Source organism: Bubalus kerabau, chromosome 5 (genome assembly GCF_029407905.1).
Source record: "Bubalus kerabau isolate K-KA32 ecotype Philippines breed swamp buffalo chromosome 5, PCC_UOA_SB_1v2, whole genome shotgun sequence".
In the NCBI taxonomy this organism is placed as follows: Eukaryota; Metazoa; Chordata; class Mammalia; order Artiodactyla; family Bovidae; genus Bubalus; species Bubalus kerabau.
In genome coordinates this window covers 82,710,203-82,721,823 of record NC_073628.1, presented here as the reverse complement: position 1 = coordinate 82,721,823, position 11,621 = coordinate 82,710,203, and the positions used below count along the sequence as shown (strand labels likewise).

General features: G+C 43.6%; 1 non-coding gene across 1 annotated transcript; it reads left to right on the top strand.

Moving 5' to 3' along the window:
- The first annotated feature begins 3,663 nt into the window (after positions 1-3,663).
- Positions 3,664-3,736, top strand: TRNAG-CCC (transfer RNA glycine (anticodon CCC)). The gene has a single exon. It is a non-coding gene; the product is annotated as a tRNA-Gly (tRNA).
- Positions 3,737-11,621: the final 7,885 nt, after the last annotated feature.

The following is an 11,621-nucleotide window of genomic DNA, read 5'->3' as shown; positions in this document are numbered from 1 at the left end:
TTAGGAGACTTGGTCCCTTTCCTGGAGTCATTCATTTTGAGACCCTGGCTCTAGGTGCCTACGGTGGAGGTGGTGGTCTTTTTCAGATATGGAGCCTTTAGCTTGTCACTCATTTAATCCCTGAATATCACAAGATTGTACTTCCAAGCAATCTGTCCTGTTTGTCTTGATGTTTTACGGGCTGTTGTCCAAAGGGTTCCTGCCTGGTCTCTGTTTCTATGCTCTGCTGAAATGGAGCAAAAAGAGAAAAGAGGCCAAAGAGTAGGATCGGACAGAAAGCTGAGTGTGCTCAGTAAAGAGAGGGAAATCATAGAGATGCAGAAGGATGGAGAAGGTGGACTGTCAGATAAGGACAGGGCTCGAGCTAAGAGACGTGAGAAGGAAAGCAGGAATATCTGATCAGCAGCACAAGAATAGACAAGAAGCCAAGATCAAGAGACATAACTCTTCATTTCTATTGCAAAATGTGGTCAAACATTTTGTCATAGTGCATGGACAGTCTTATACTTTAGGGATATCTGGATTCTAGTCCCGGCTTCGCCACTAAATCACTGTGTGACCTCGAAGAAGACACTTGAGCTCAGTTTTCTTCTCTATAAGCCACGGAAGTTGAATTAGAATGGGGTCTCCAGGGAATTCTCTGGCAGTCCAGTGTTTAGGACTCAGCGCTTCCACTGCCAGGGGCATGAGTTCTATCTCTGGTTGAGGAACTAAGATCCTGCATGCTGCAAGGTACAGCGAAAGAAAAAGATGGGGTCCCCAAAGTAGGGACCCCCAAAAGAGTCAAGACAGAGCTAAGACTTGTGTGAGGACCTAAGATGGTTGCTTCCAGCAAGCCAAGCCCTCCCTCTGTCCTTCCAACACCCAGAGCTGTCGGCTGCAAATCCTGGAGGGGAGGGGTACTCTCTCTGAGGCAGTCTGCCTTCTTAGTCTCTATGTAAAACGTGTTCCCATCCCACACCCCAACTCCCTGTGATTTCAGGACCTCAGAAATCCAAAAGTAACTTCTCTCTGAAGGGATGCAAATCCTAGAACTGGTTTCAATAATTCTTACTCTTCTCTCAACTCCGAAGCTCTTAGATTTGGAGACTCTATTACAGAATAAGGTTGCAGACCACTTACACAGCAGTTAACTACAGACCCTTATCACAGTCTGGGGGCAAGCTGTCCCACCTGTTGGGACACTGAGCTTCACCCAGGCCTAGGTCCTGGGTCCTTTCTATCTGCTGCTCTATCTTCCCCCAGAGTTGTCCTTGTCTGCACGTGGGATTCAGGGTTACCATCACATTTGTGCTCAGCTGGTGGGAGAGGGGAAGAGTGAAAGAAAACTCCTGGATAAGCAGTTTCCTTTTAAACAACTGATGGGGGAATTACACACATCACTGGTGCTCACAGTCCACTGTGAGAGCACGGCCATGGAGCCATATTGCACCATGGGGAGCTGGGAAATGAAACCCTTGGCTGGGTGGGGGTGTGTGGATTGAAATTCCATTACCAGAGGAGAAGAGAAGCATAGATTTGGGAAGGCAAGGTCAGTCTGATGCAATAAGGAACCAGAAGACCACACTAGCCAGTGAGAGGGGTAGTTACCGATGCTTGACCAGCCATCAGAAATGTCATGGGAAAGGAAAAGAAAAAAAGATGTTATCCTTAGGAACTGTGTGTCCATTTAAAGGAAAAGACACCATCAGCAAATACTAGCCTGCTCTTCCTCTTTGGCTACAAACCACTATTTAAGCTTTGCTTCAACATTAATTGCTGCAGTGGTTTCCAAACTTCTAGAAAAGAAGTTGCATTTATAAATGCATTCTTATATGGGATTCTAATTATAAATAAGAAAACAAAAAGACTGCTCCGGCTGAAACAGAGGAGAGGGCCCAGAATTCTGGCCACCTGCTCTGGCTGTCTTCGCACATTAGAGGCCGACACCCACGGTGTTTGATGTCCACTTGAAGGTTTTCCCCCAGAACAGTGAGGCTCCAAGAAACCTAATCTGAGGATCCCCAATCTGTGAGAAGTAGGTCAAAGCTACTATCAAGGATAATGTCATCAAAGCCAAACCAGGACCACTCTGAAACTTGTAACAATGAAGTCATGCTCCAGATCCTAAAAGTGAGAAATCTGAACTTCACTCATTCCCTAAGTAAGGTCATTCCATAAACCCTATTCTGTGACAAAATGACTCATTTCATTTATTATTACACAGTATTGTGCATTTTAAAATTTTTATAATATTCAGGTGGCTATATTCATGATTGATTTAGTCAACGACGCAAACCCCAACTATAGCCTGGTTACTGTGGGGAAATTTCACCTGCTAGATGAAGTGGCTTCACGGACTACACTGCTACAAAAACCCTCACAGGACAAGGTCCACCCTGACTGGGAGGCAGGAGCAGATTCAGGCAAAGGACATGAGCTCCCTGGTCAGAACATCATAATTACCAGTACCCAGTGGCCAGCGATTCTCTTACCTCTTGTGATTAATATCAAGGAAGAGAGGGATGTGTGAAAGAGAAGATCCAGAATTTCAACTCAGGATTACATTATCAAAGTGTAAAAGTGTTAGTTGCTCAGGCATGTCTGACTCTTTGTGACCCCATGGACTGTAGCCCACCAGGCTCCTCTGTCCATGGAATTCTCCGGCAATACTGGAGAGGGTTGCCATTTCCTTCTCCAGGGGATCTTCCCAACCCAGGGAACGAACCCTGGGTCTCCTGCATTGCCAGCAGATTCTTTACCATCTGAGCCACCAGGACTACATTTATGGATGACCTCAAAAGAAGCTTCCAGAATGTGCAGGAGCCCCGGATCCCAATGCCAGATCAGCAGAAATGCAAGCCATCCTGTTGGGGTAGAAGAGAAACACAGCAGGGAAGGGGGAGATGGACTGGCATTCCTCCAGTAGTGTCAGTGAGGAACCACACCCGCATCCCGAACGTCTGCAAGGCTATTACACATTGAAGAAAGCAGGGAAGAGGTCCTGAACCTAGCTAAGAGAGCAGAGCATTCCTGATGCAAGTTTACTCCTGACAAGGGTAAACAGGAGGTCTCAGTAGTAAACCAAAAATAAGGTACCAGTTTTCTTCTTACACCTCCTTCATACCAGACAAAGTTTCTTGAATCTCAATCCATTCTTAAAGAAATAATCTACCCATTTAAGTCCTGCATGAAATGAACAAAACATCATAGAGTGTGTTGCAAATTGTTCAATAAGCGCCTTGTAAAAAACCCAACGGAAACATGGGCAAAAGACATGAACAGGCAGTTCACTGAGACTGTGAAAATGTAATCAACAAGGAGTCCAAGCTAATTATTCCTCAGGGAATTGCAAGTGCAGACCACACTGAGATACCTTTTTATACACACCAGATTAGCAAGAAAGAAGAATTGTAACAACACCCAGCATGGGAGAGAAGAGGTAAGGCTACAGGAATTCTTTCACATTCCTAGTGGGAGTGTAAACTGCTATAATCACTTTGGAAAATCATTTGGCATTTCCTTGTAAAGTTAAACATTCATATAACTAGGACTTAGTAGTTTCACTCCTGAGTATGTATTCTAGATCAGGTTTTTTCCAAAGTTGCACGTTTCCTGGGTCGTGAACCTATTTTAGTGGCATACAACTGACATTTTTAATAAACAAAATAGAATACAGCGACTTCCCTGGTGGTCCAGTGGCTAAGACTCTGCACTCCCAATGCAGGGGACCTGGGTTCGACCCCTGGTCAGGGAACTAGATCCCATATGCTGCAACTAACTAAGAGTTCACATGCTGCAACAAAAATCAAAGATCCCGAAAACAGCAGCTAAGACCCAGCACAGCCAAATAAATAAATATTTTTTAAAGAATACAATTGAGTAGAAAAACTTAGAGGACATTGTAGTAAGAAGTTTTGTTTCATAAATTGTTTCATGTATGTGTGTATGCCCACGTGTGTGCGAGTTGTGGTATAATTTTCACAGTTGCTAAATGAGTCCCCCGTAGAGGAGCAGAATGTTTATTCCTGGGATCAGCCTTTGAATGTTATAGCAGAAAAGGTTTCCAGAATAAATTCACCCAAGTTAGTACCAGGCCACGTTCCTTGATTTTCTTGACTAAAACAAATTATTTTCTTCAAACTGTATTTTTGCACAAACCCCTTTTTACCAGGGGACAGCCTGTGCCATCTGGACCAGGCTCTTCAGTGGACACAATTCATTAGCTGCCCTCACTCTCAAAATGCAATTGAAATGGATGCATCCTTTAAACTGAATACAAACAATGGCTTCTCCACACTCATTTGACTCAATAATTCATGAAGTACTCATGATTACTTACTGAGAATAAAGTAAAATTAGCCACATAGCAGCCCAGGAAATGTATCTGCCCTAAGGTATTAAGTGTCTCTGTGTGCGTACTCAGTTGTGGCCAACTCTCTGCAACCCAGTGGACAGTAGCCCCCCAGGCTCCTCCGTCCATTGGATTCTCCAGGCAAGAATACTGGCGTGGGTTGCCATTTCCTCCTCCAGGGGATCTTCCTGACCCAGGGACTGAACCTATGCCTCTTGCATGTCCTGCTTTGGCAGGTGGGTTCTTTACCACTAGTGCCACCTAGAAAGTCCATTAAGTGTCTCTATACAACGGCAAATTTTACAGTCTTAAAAACCATTCTTAGTCCCAAGGACTGCTGGAACAAAAGCATCAATTATGAACTGTTGGGCTTGCAAAGGTGGAACAAATTTTCATATCTTTGTGCTATAGGTTGAATTGTTTCCCCTCAGAATGTATGTGCTAAGCCCTACTGCCTCACAAATGTGACCTTATTTGGCAACAGTCACTGTAGACATAATTTGTTAAGACAAAGTCATACAGGAATTGGTAGGACCTTTGTTCAATATAAAGTTTCCTTTTATAAGGGGAAATTTTGGACACAGGCATGTACACAGGCAGAATACCATGTGAACATGAAGGCATGAATCAGAGTGATACAGAAATACTAAAAATTCCAGAAAACCACCAGAAGCTAAGCAAGAGTCATGGAATGGATCCCCCGTTACAGACCTCAAAAGGACTCAACCCTGCTGACATCTTGATTTTTGGATTTCAAGTCTCCAGAACGACAATGATTTCTGTCATTCTAAACCACCAAGTAGCGGTACTTTTACAGTAGTCCTAGCAAACGAATACACGTTAGGTCATTAAGATTTAGGCAAATGCTTTATATCCTATTTAAATACTTAATATTATAATTATGATTCTAGGTTTACACTTCTTTGGTGGCTCAGTTGGTAAAGAGACTGCCTGCAATGCAGGAGACCCAGTTTCGATCCATGGGTTGGGAAGATCCCCTAGAGGAGGAAATGGCAACCTACTCCAGTATTCTTGCTGAGAAATCCCGTGGAAGATGAACCTGGTGGGCTGTAGCCCACGAGGTCACAAGTGGGACATGACCGAATGACTAAACCACTGAGGGTTTATAGTCAACGTGTGATATCAGGAAACTTGGAATTAAGATTCCAGTTTGCATAGTTTCCAGCCCAACCTGTTGATAAGACCAAGTTGAGCTGATCACTCACTGTTGAAAGTGAGGACACCACTGCACAGAGTTTCAGTAGGGATTGGAGGGGAAAAGGCAAAGTTGAAATTTATTGAGAACTTGAAATTTGGTCTAAGACCAGTCTTTCAGTATAGAGGCTTGAGGATAATTAGCAAAGACTGGCATATAATGATGGACACAGCAAGGCAAGGATTTTGACACTGGATGTCAAAGAGTCTTTGAGCGTGAACAGTTGATGCTTTCTACTGAAAGAGCTGGAAGTTCCTCTATTGAACAATAAGGCTATTTGCCTGTGAAAGTGTCTCCTGGAATAGTAAATTATGTAAATAGTAAATTATTCAATTATGAGAAACACAATTGAATAACAAAGTCATACTAAGGCAGACGGGTAGGTGGTTTTGGTTCTTGTGTCCAGACTGGATGGGAATGGGGAGAGATGGTCTCAGTTCTCAAGCATAAAATGTGAGTCAAGTGCTGGACTTCGTGGCTGGTGTCCTCTCATTACCTCTCTTTCGGGCGGGCTCATGCTGCTCTTCTCCATCTGTGTTCTTTCTCCCAAAGTCAGTTCCTCATTCAAACTGGCTCTCTGCCAGCACTGTCCTTCACTGTCATCCAAAAACGAATTTCTTCCTACCCTAAAACTCATTGCTAATTTTCATTTTGGTTAATCTGTGTAATATTACGGATTTCTCATTGCTCTAAGTCCCCCTGCACAGAATTGCCTAATTTTAAGGAGAATTCAACCCACAGGAACAAGGCAGTGGAGACAATTCCAGAGGAAAAATTGTCTTCTGAAGAGGTGATTAGATACTCTCCTTCCACCACCTCCATACCTATTTCCACCATGGTCTCAAATAGAGGGCAGATGGTCACTTGGCCCACTAGCTTTTGCTGCTTCTGCTGAGATGATCAGATGAAGTCTCTATCAGCATCAGCTGCTTTCAGGGTGCTGGAAATTTCTTTGCATTCAAAATAGGCATAGAGCCAGCAGTTTAGAACTCAGATTGTTGTTGTTGCTGTTGTTGTTTGGTTGCTAAGAGGTGTCCGACTCTTTTGTGACCCTGTGGACTGTAGACCACCAGGCTCCTCTGTCCATGGGATTCTCCAGGCAAGAATACTGGAGTGAAAAAAAAAAAAGAATACTGGAGTGGGTTGCCATTTCCTTCTCCAGGGGATCTTCCCGACCCAGGGATCAAACCCTCATCTCCTGCATTACCATGCGGATTCTTTATTGCTGAGCCACAATTTGGAACTGGCTTCCTGGTCCTGGGTGGCCCAGGTTGAATTACTCTAGATCCATTTTCTTACCTCCTGCCTGTTCCCAGCCTTCCTCACCCCCAAAAGGCTAATTTCTTGCTTTCAAAAGCTACTTGGAAGAACTAGTAATTCTCTTCTGGTGCAATCACAGGGGAATGAATGGTTCATTGTTAAATAAGTCATTCCCCTGAATAAGGCGATCTTTCCTTCAAACAAGGTTAGGGGTGTTGGACCAAATGTTATAATTAAACCAAGTATTTATCTGCACTTCTTGTTATGCAGCCCAATGTATATAGATGTTTCAAATAACTGAATTTGGGGTTCCATCATGTTATTTGCTATTAAGACAAATCAGTTTGGAGACAGGCATGTAGTAAAGCACAATAGCTATCTTATTTTTAAAAGGTTCAAAGATATCTGAGATTTTTGAAAACTTAGACGTTTTACAGGGCGTAGGAAAAGCAACTAGCAATTTCCTGAATTGCAAAGAGTATTTTATAGAGTTAAGTTATAAGACAATTATACTTTCACTAGATGCCCAAATTCTACTTATCCGCTTAGAATTTCTGTTGATTTGTGAGTGAGAAATAAAGATATAATTTACTGGCTAAGCCAGTCCTATAATGAATGGAACAAAACAGGATACGCTTGAGAAGTAATAAGCAGTCTTTGATTTCTAACACTCAGGAAATCTGAACTGTTTGTGTGAGTTAGGTCTTTTGCGAAAAAAAAAAAAAAAAAAAAAAAAAAAAGTCACTAGGGTTTCCTAAACTTTCTAAAGAGAGATGTTGGTTGGTTGGTTGGTTTGTGGTAAAATATACATAAAATTTACCATCGAAACCATTTTAAGTGATAGTTCAGTGGCATTAAATAATGCATTCAATCACATTGTTGTACAACTATCACCCCCAGCCATCTACTGAACTTTTTTATCTTGCAAAATTGAAATTCCCTACGCATTAACAATAACCCCTCATTCCCTCCTTCCTCTAGGTCCAATAATCTCTACTCTACTTTCTATGCCTGTGAATTTGACTATTCTAGATACCTCTTATAAGTGGAATCGTACAATATTTGTCCTTCTGCGATTAGCTTATTTTACTTGGCACAATGCTTTCCAGTTTCACTCATGTTATATGTGTCCGAATATATATGCATGTGTTAGAATTCCCTTCCTTTTAAAGGCTGAATAATATTTCACTGCATCTAGATGCTGTATTTTGATTATCCATCTATCTGTCAATAGACACTTGGATTGCTTCCACCTGAGTTGTTATTTTTCATATCTTGTCATTTTCTGACAACTCCCATCTTTGGAGCACTGGAGAAAGTCAGACACAGTTGGAGAGGGGGCAGGTTATGGGCTTACCTGCCTCCTGAGAAACCTGTATGCAGTTAGAACTGAACATGGAATAACAGATTGGAGGTGAGGCAGGTGAGGGGAAAGATGAGGCAGAGTGGGCAGTCAAGGGCCTGTGCAGAGGGAGGCAGAGGGCCAGGTGGCTTCCCCAGAGGCCAGGAAGCCAGCAACATCATCTGCCAGAAAAGCTCTACCAGCAGTGGTTCTTCTTGGTTTCAGGTGTCCTTTGACCCCTGTATTTAGAACCCCTGGTCAGGTACAGCCTCTGGTGTAATCAGGTAGGTGATTCTAGAATGACACTAACATTTCTAAATCAACATTCACTAAGGCCTAACAGGAAGACCCTTACCAGAACTAAGCAAGCCAGGAAGATCATTTTTGATCAGATGAGCAGTTAGGAAGTCTTCGTGTGTGCTCTCATGCGCTCAGTTATGTTGAACTCTTTGCAACCCCATGGACTGTAGCCTGCCAGGCTACTCTGTCCATGGAATTTTCCAGGCAAGAATATTGGAGTGGTATGCCATTTCCTACTTCAGGGGATCTTCCTGACCCAGGGATCCAACCTACGTCTCCTGCATTGGCTGCTGCTGCTGCTGCTAAGTTGCATCAGTCATATCCGACTCTGTGCGACCCCATAGACTGCAGCCCACCAGGCTCCCCCATCCATGGGATTCTCCAGCCAAGAGTATTGGAGTGGGTTGCCATTGCCTTCTCCCCTGCATTGGCAGGCGGATTCTTTACTGCTAGCACCACCTCACAGGAAAAGGGAGCTCCACATTCCCTACTAACTCCAAACAGCACTGTTTTGAACCCGGGTTTTACAAACTTATGGTTGCCCAGGGGGGAGGGGGGAGGGATAGTTACGAAGTTTGGAAAGGTCATGTACACACTGCTATATTCAAAATGGATAACCAACAAAGACCTACTTTATAGCACATGGAACTCTGCTCATTGTTATGTGCCAGCCTGGATGGGAGGGGGTGTTGGGGGGAGAACGGATACATGTATGTATGTCTGGCTGAGTCCCTTCACTGTTCACCTGAAACTATCACAACATTGTTATACCACAATACAAAATAAAAAGTTTAAAGTTAAAGAAAAAATAACCGGAGTTTTAAGTTGGATCACATGACAAGTTCTTCCTGAATTAATAATAAAAGGGAGTATCCGGTCTGGGGCAAATTAGGCTGTAAGACTAAGTAGAAATATTGATAATTTCAGTACTTCAACACATTCAACATTAATATTTAAAAATTTAAACACAAAAACTGAGTCATCATTTGGTTTTTCATACTAAAGCTGAAGAGAGGCTAAGGTACATATTAACAATTGTACATGTGAATAAACGAAGTTTCAGAAAAGCTACGTGACATAACTAAGAAGTAGCAGCATTGGAATTGGAAACCAGGTGCCCTGAATTTAAATTTTAAGTTGTTTCTTTAAGTTAGAGGTGTTTAATCTCTGGAAATGAGATAGAGGTAGACTGAGTGGCACTGTGGACTGGATAAAATTTTAATAACTTACAGCATGCCAGTTCTGGCTTTGCTACTAACAAGTTATCTCATGTGAGAGAAATAACCTTATCACAATTTCTCCTTCTAAGAAACTAGGATTCTAGTAGGTGACTTGTCCAGGGACTCATGAGTGTAGGATTTGATCCCAGTGATCTCATTTGATATGGTTTTTCCAGTAGTCACAATATGGATGTGACAGATGGACCATAAAGAAAGCTGAGCACTGAAGAATTGATGCTTTTGAACTGTGGTGTTGGAGAAGACTCTTGAGAGTCCCTTGGACTGCAAGGAGATCAAACCAGTCAATCCCAAAGGAAATCAGTCCTGAATATTCATTGAAAGGACTGATGCTGAAGCTGAAGCCGCAATACTTTGACCACCTGATGCAAAGAACTGATTCATTGGAAAAGACCCTGATGCTGGGAAAGATTGAAGGCAGAAGGAGGAGGAGACGACAGAGGATGAGATGGTTGGATGGCATCACCAACTCAGTGGACATAAGTCTGAGCAAGCTCTGGGAGTTGGTGACGGACAGGGAAGCCTGGCGTGCTGCAGTCCATGGGGTCGCAAAGAGTCAGATACAACTGAGTGACTGAAGTGTTCTCAATTGAAGAGTCCTCAATCTTCAACTCTATTTTAGAAGCAGAAGCACATTTTTATTTTTGTTTATGGATTTCTAAAGAAAAGTGTACTCAGAATTTAAAATTAATGAAGGCAAATCTGCTCTGACTGAAGCAGGTGAGGAGTCCAGAAGCTCCCCCAGAGGGTGCTGTCCACAGGGTGACCTGAAGAATCCAGAAACTGCCCATCAGATTGGTCAGAACTTTCTAAATCTGTACAAGTCTTACTGAGCCAAACCTGGACCTTCTCCCTCCCTCATTCCTTCACCACCCCCCCACCCCCCCCACCCCCCCCCCACCCCCCACCCCCCCCCCCCACCCCCACCCCCCAGCCCCATGAAACTGTACTACTTACATTTTGAGAGGTAAAACCTGGTAATTTCTCCAATATTTCAAAACTGATTTCTCTCACAAAGTCACCCAACCTTAAATGGGGTTCTAGCTCTCTGTCTCTATTGACCAATTGCTGTGGACCAGCCAAAAGTTATCTTTGGACAGTATTTAAAATACTATGTACTAAACATGGCTTCCCTGTAGCTCAGATGGTAAAGAATCTGCCTGCAATGCGGGAGACCTCGGTTTGATTCCTGGGTTGGGAAGATCCCCTGCAGACGGGAATGGCAACCCACTCCAATATTCTTGCCTGGAAAATTCCCCGGACAGAGGAGCCTGGTGGGCTACAGTCCATGGGGTCACAAAGAGTCGGACACGACTGAGTGACTAATACTACACTACACTAAACACGGTTGATGATCCTTGGCCTAAATGGAGAGAAAGCAGAAAGGGCAGGATTCCCTTTCACTGAAAGGACTAAGTGATAGTAGCGTGTGCAGTCCGTGGTCTCAACAGATCCGTGAACATGCCTGCCTGACCCGCGATGCTGGAGAGAAGCCCCATTCAGTTTGGCTCACGCCGCACCTTTCGGTCCCCTGAGAGGGCTGGCTGCCGCTGGCGGAGTCTGAGTGCAACAGTTCGAGATCCGAGTGCAGAGGCACGTGCTCGGAGAGGAAGCCCCGAGAGCGAGCCGTAATGAATGAAGCTTTGCTCCAGAGACTGTAACCGAGGCGATCGTGAGGCTGGCCTGGGTGTGGGGTGAATCGTTTGAATCACGATGGCAAACAAATGAACACGTAACACCTCTTTGTCTAGCGCAGGGGAGGCCAGAATGGTGAATTTTCCAGGTAACCGGAACTTATTCCTTTAAGAACCCCAACTGCAAATCTGAAAACATTTGGTGTTGTTTTTGAAACTTTTTAGATGTATTCCCTTTAATGTACCGGGATATAGCTCTGGGTCTTCATTCGTGAGACGCCCTTAATGTTCCACGTTT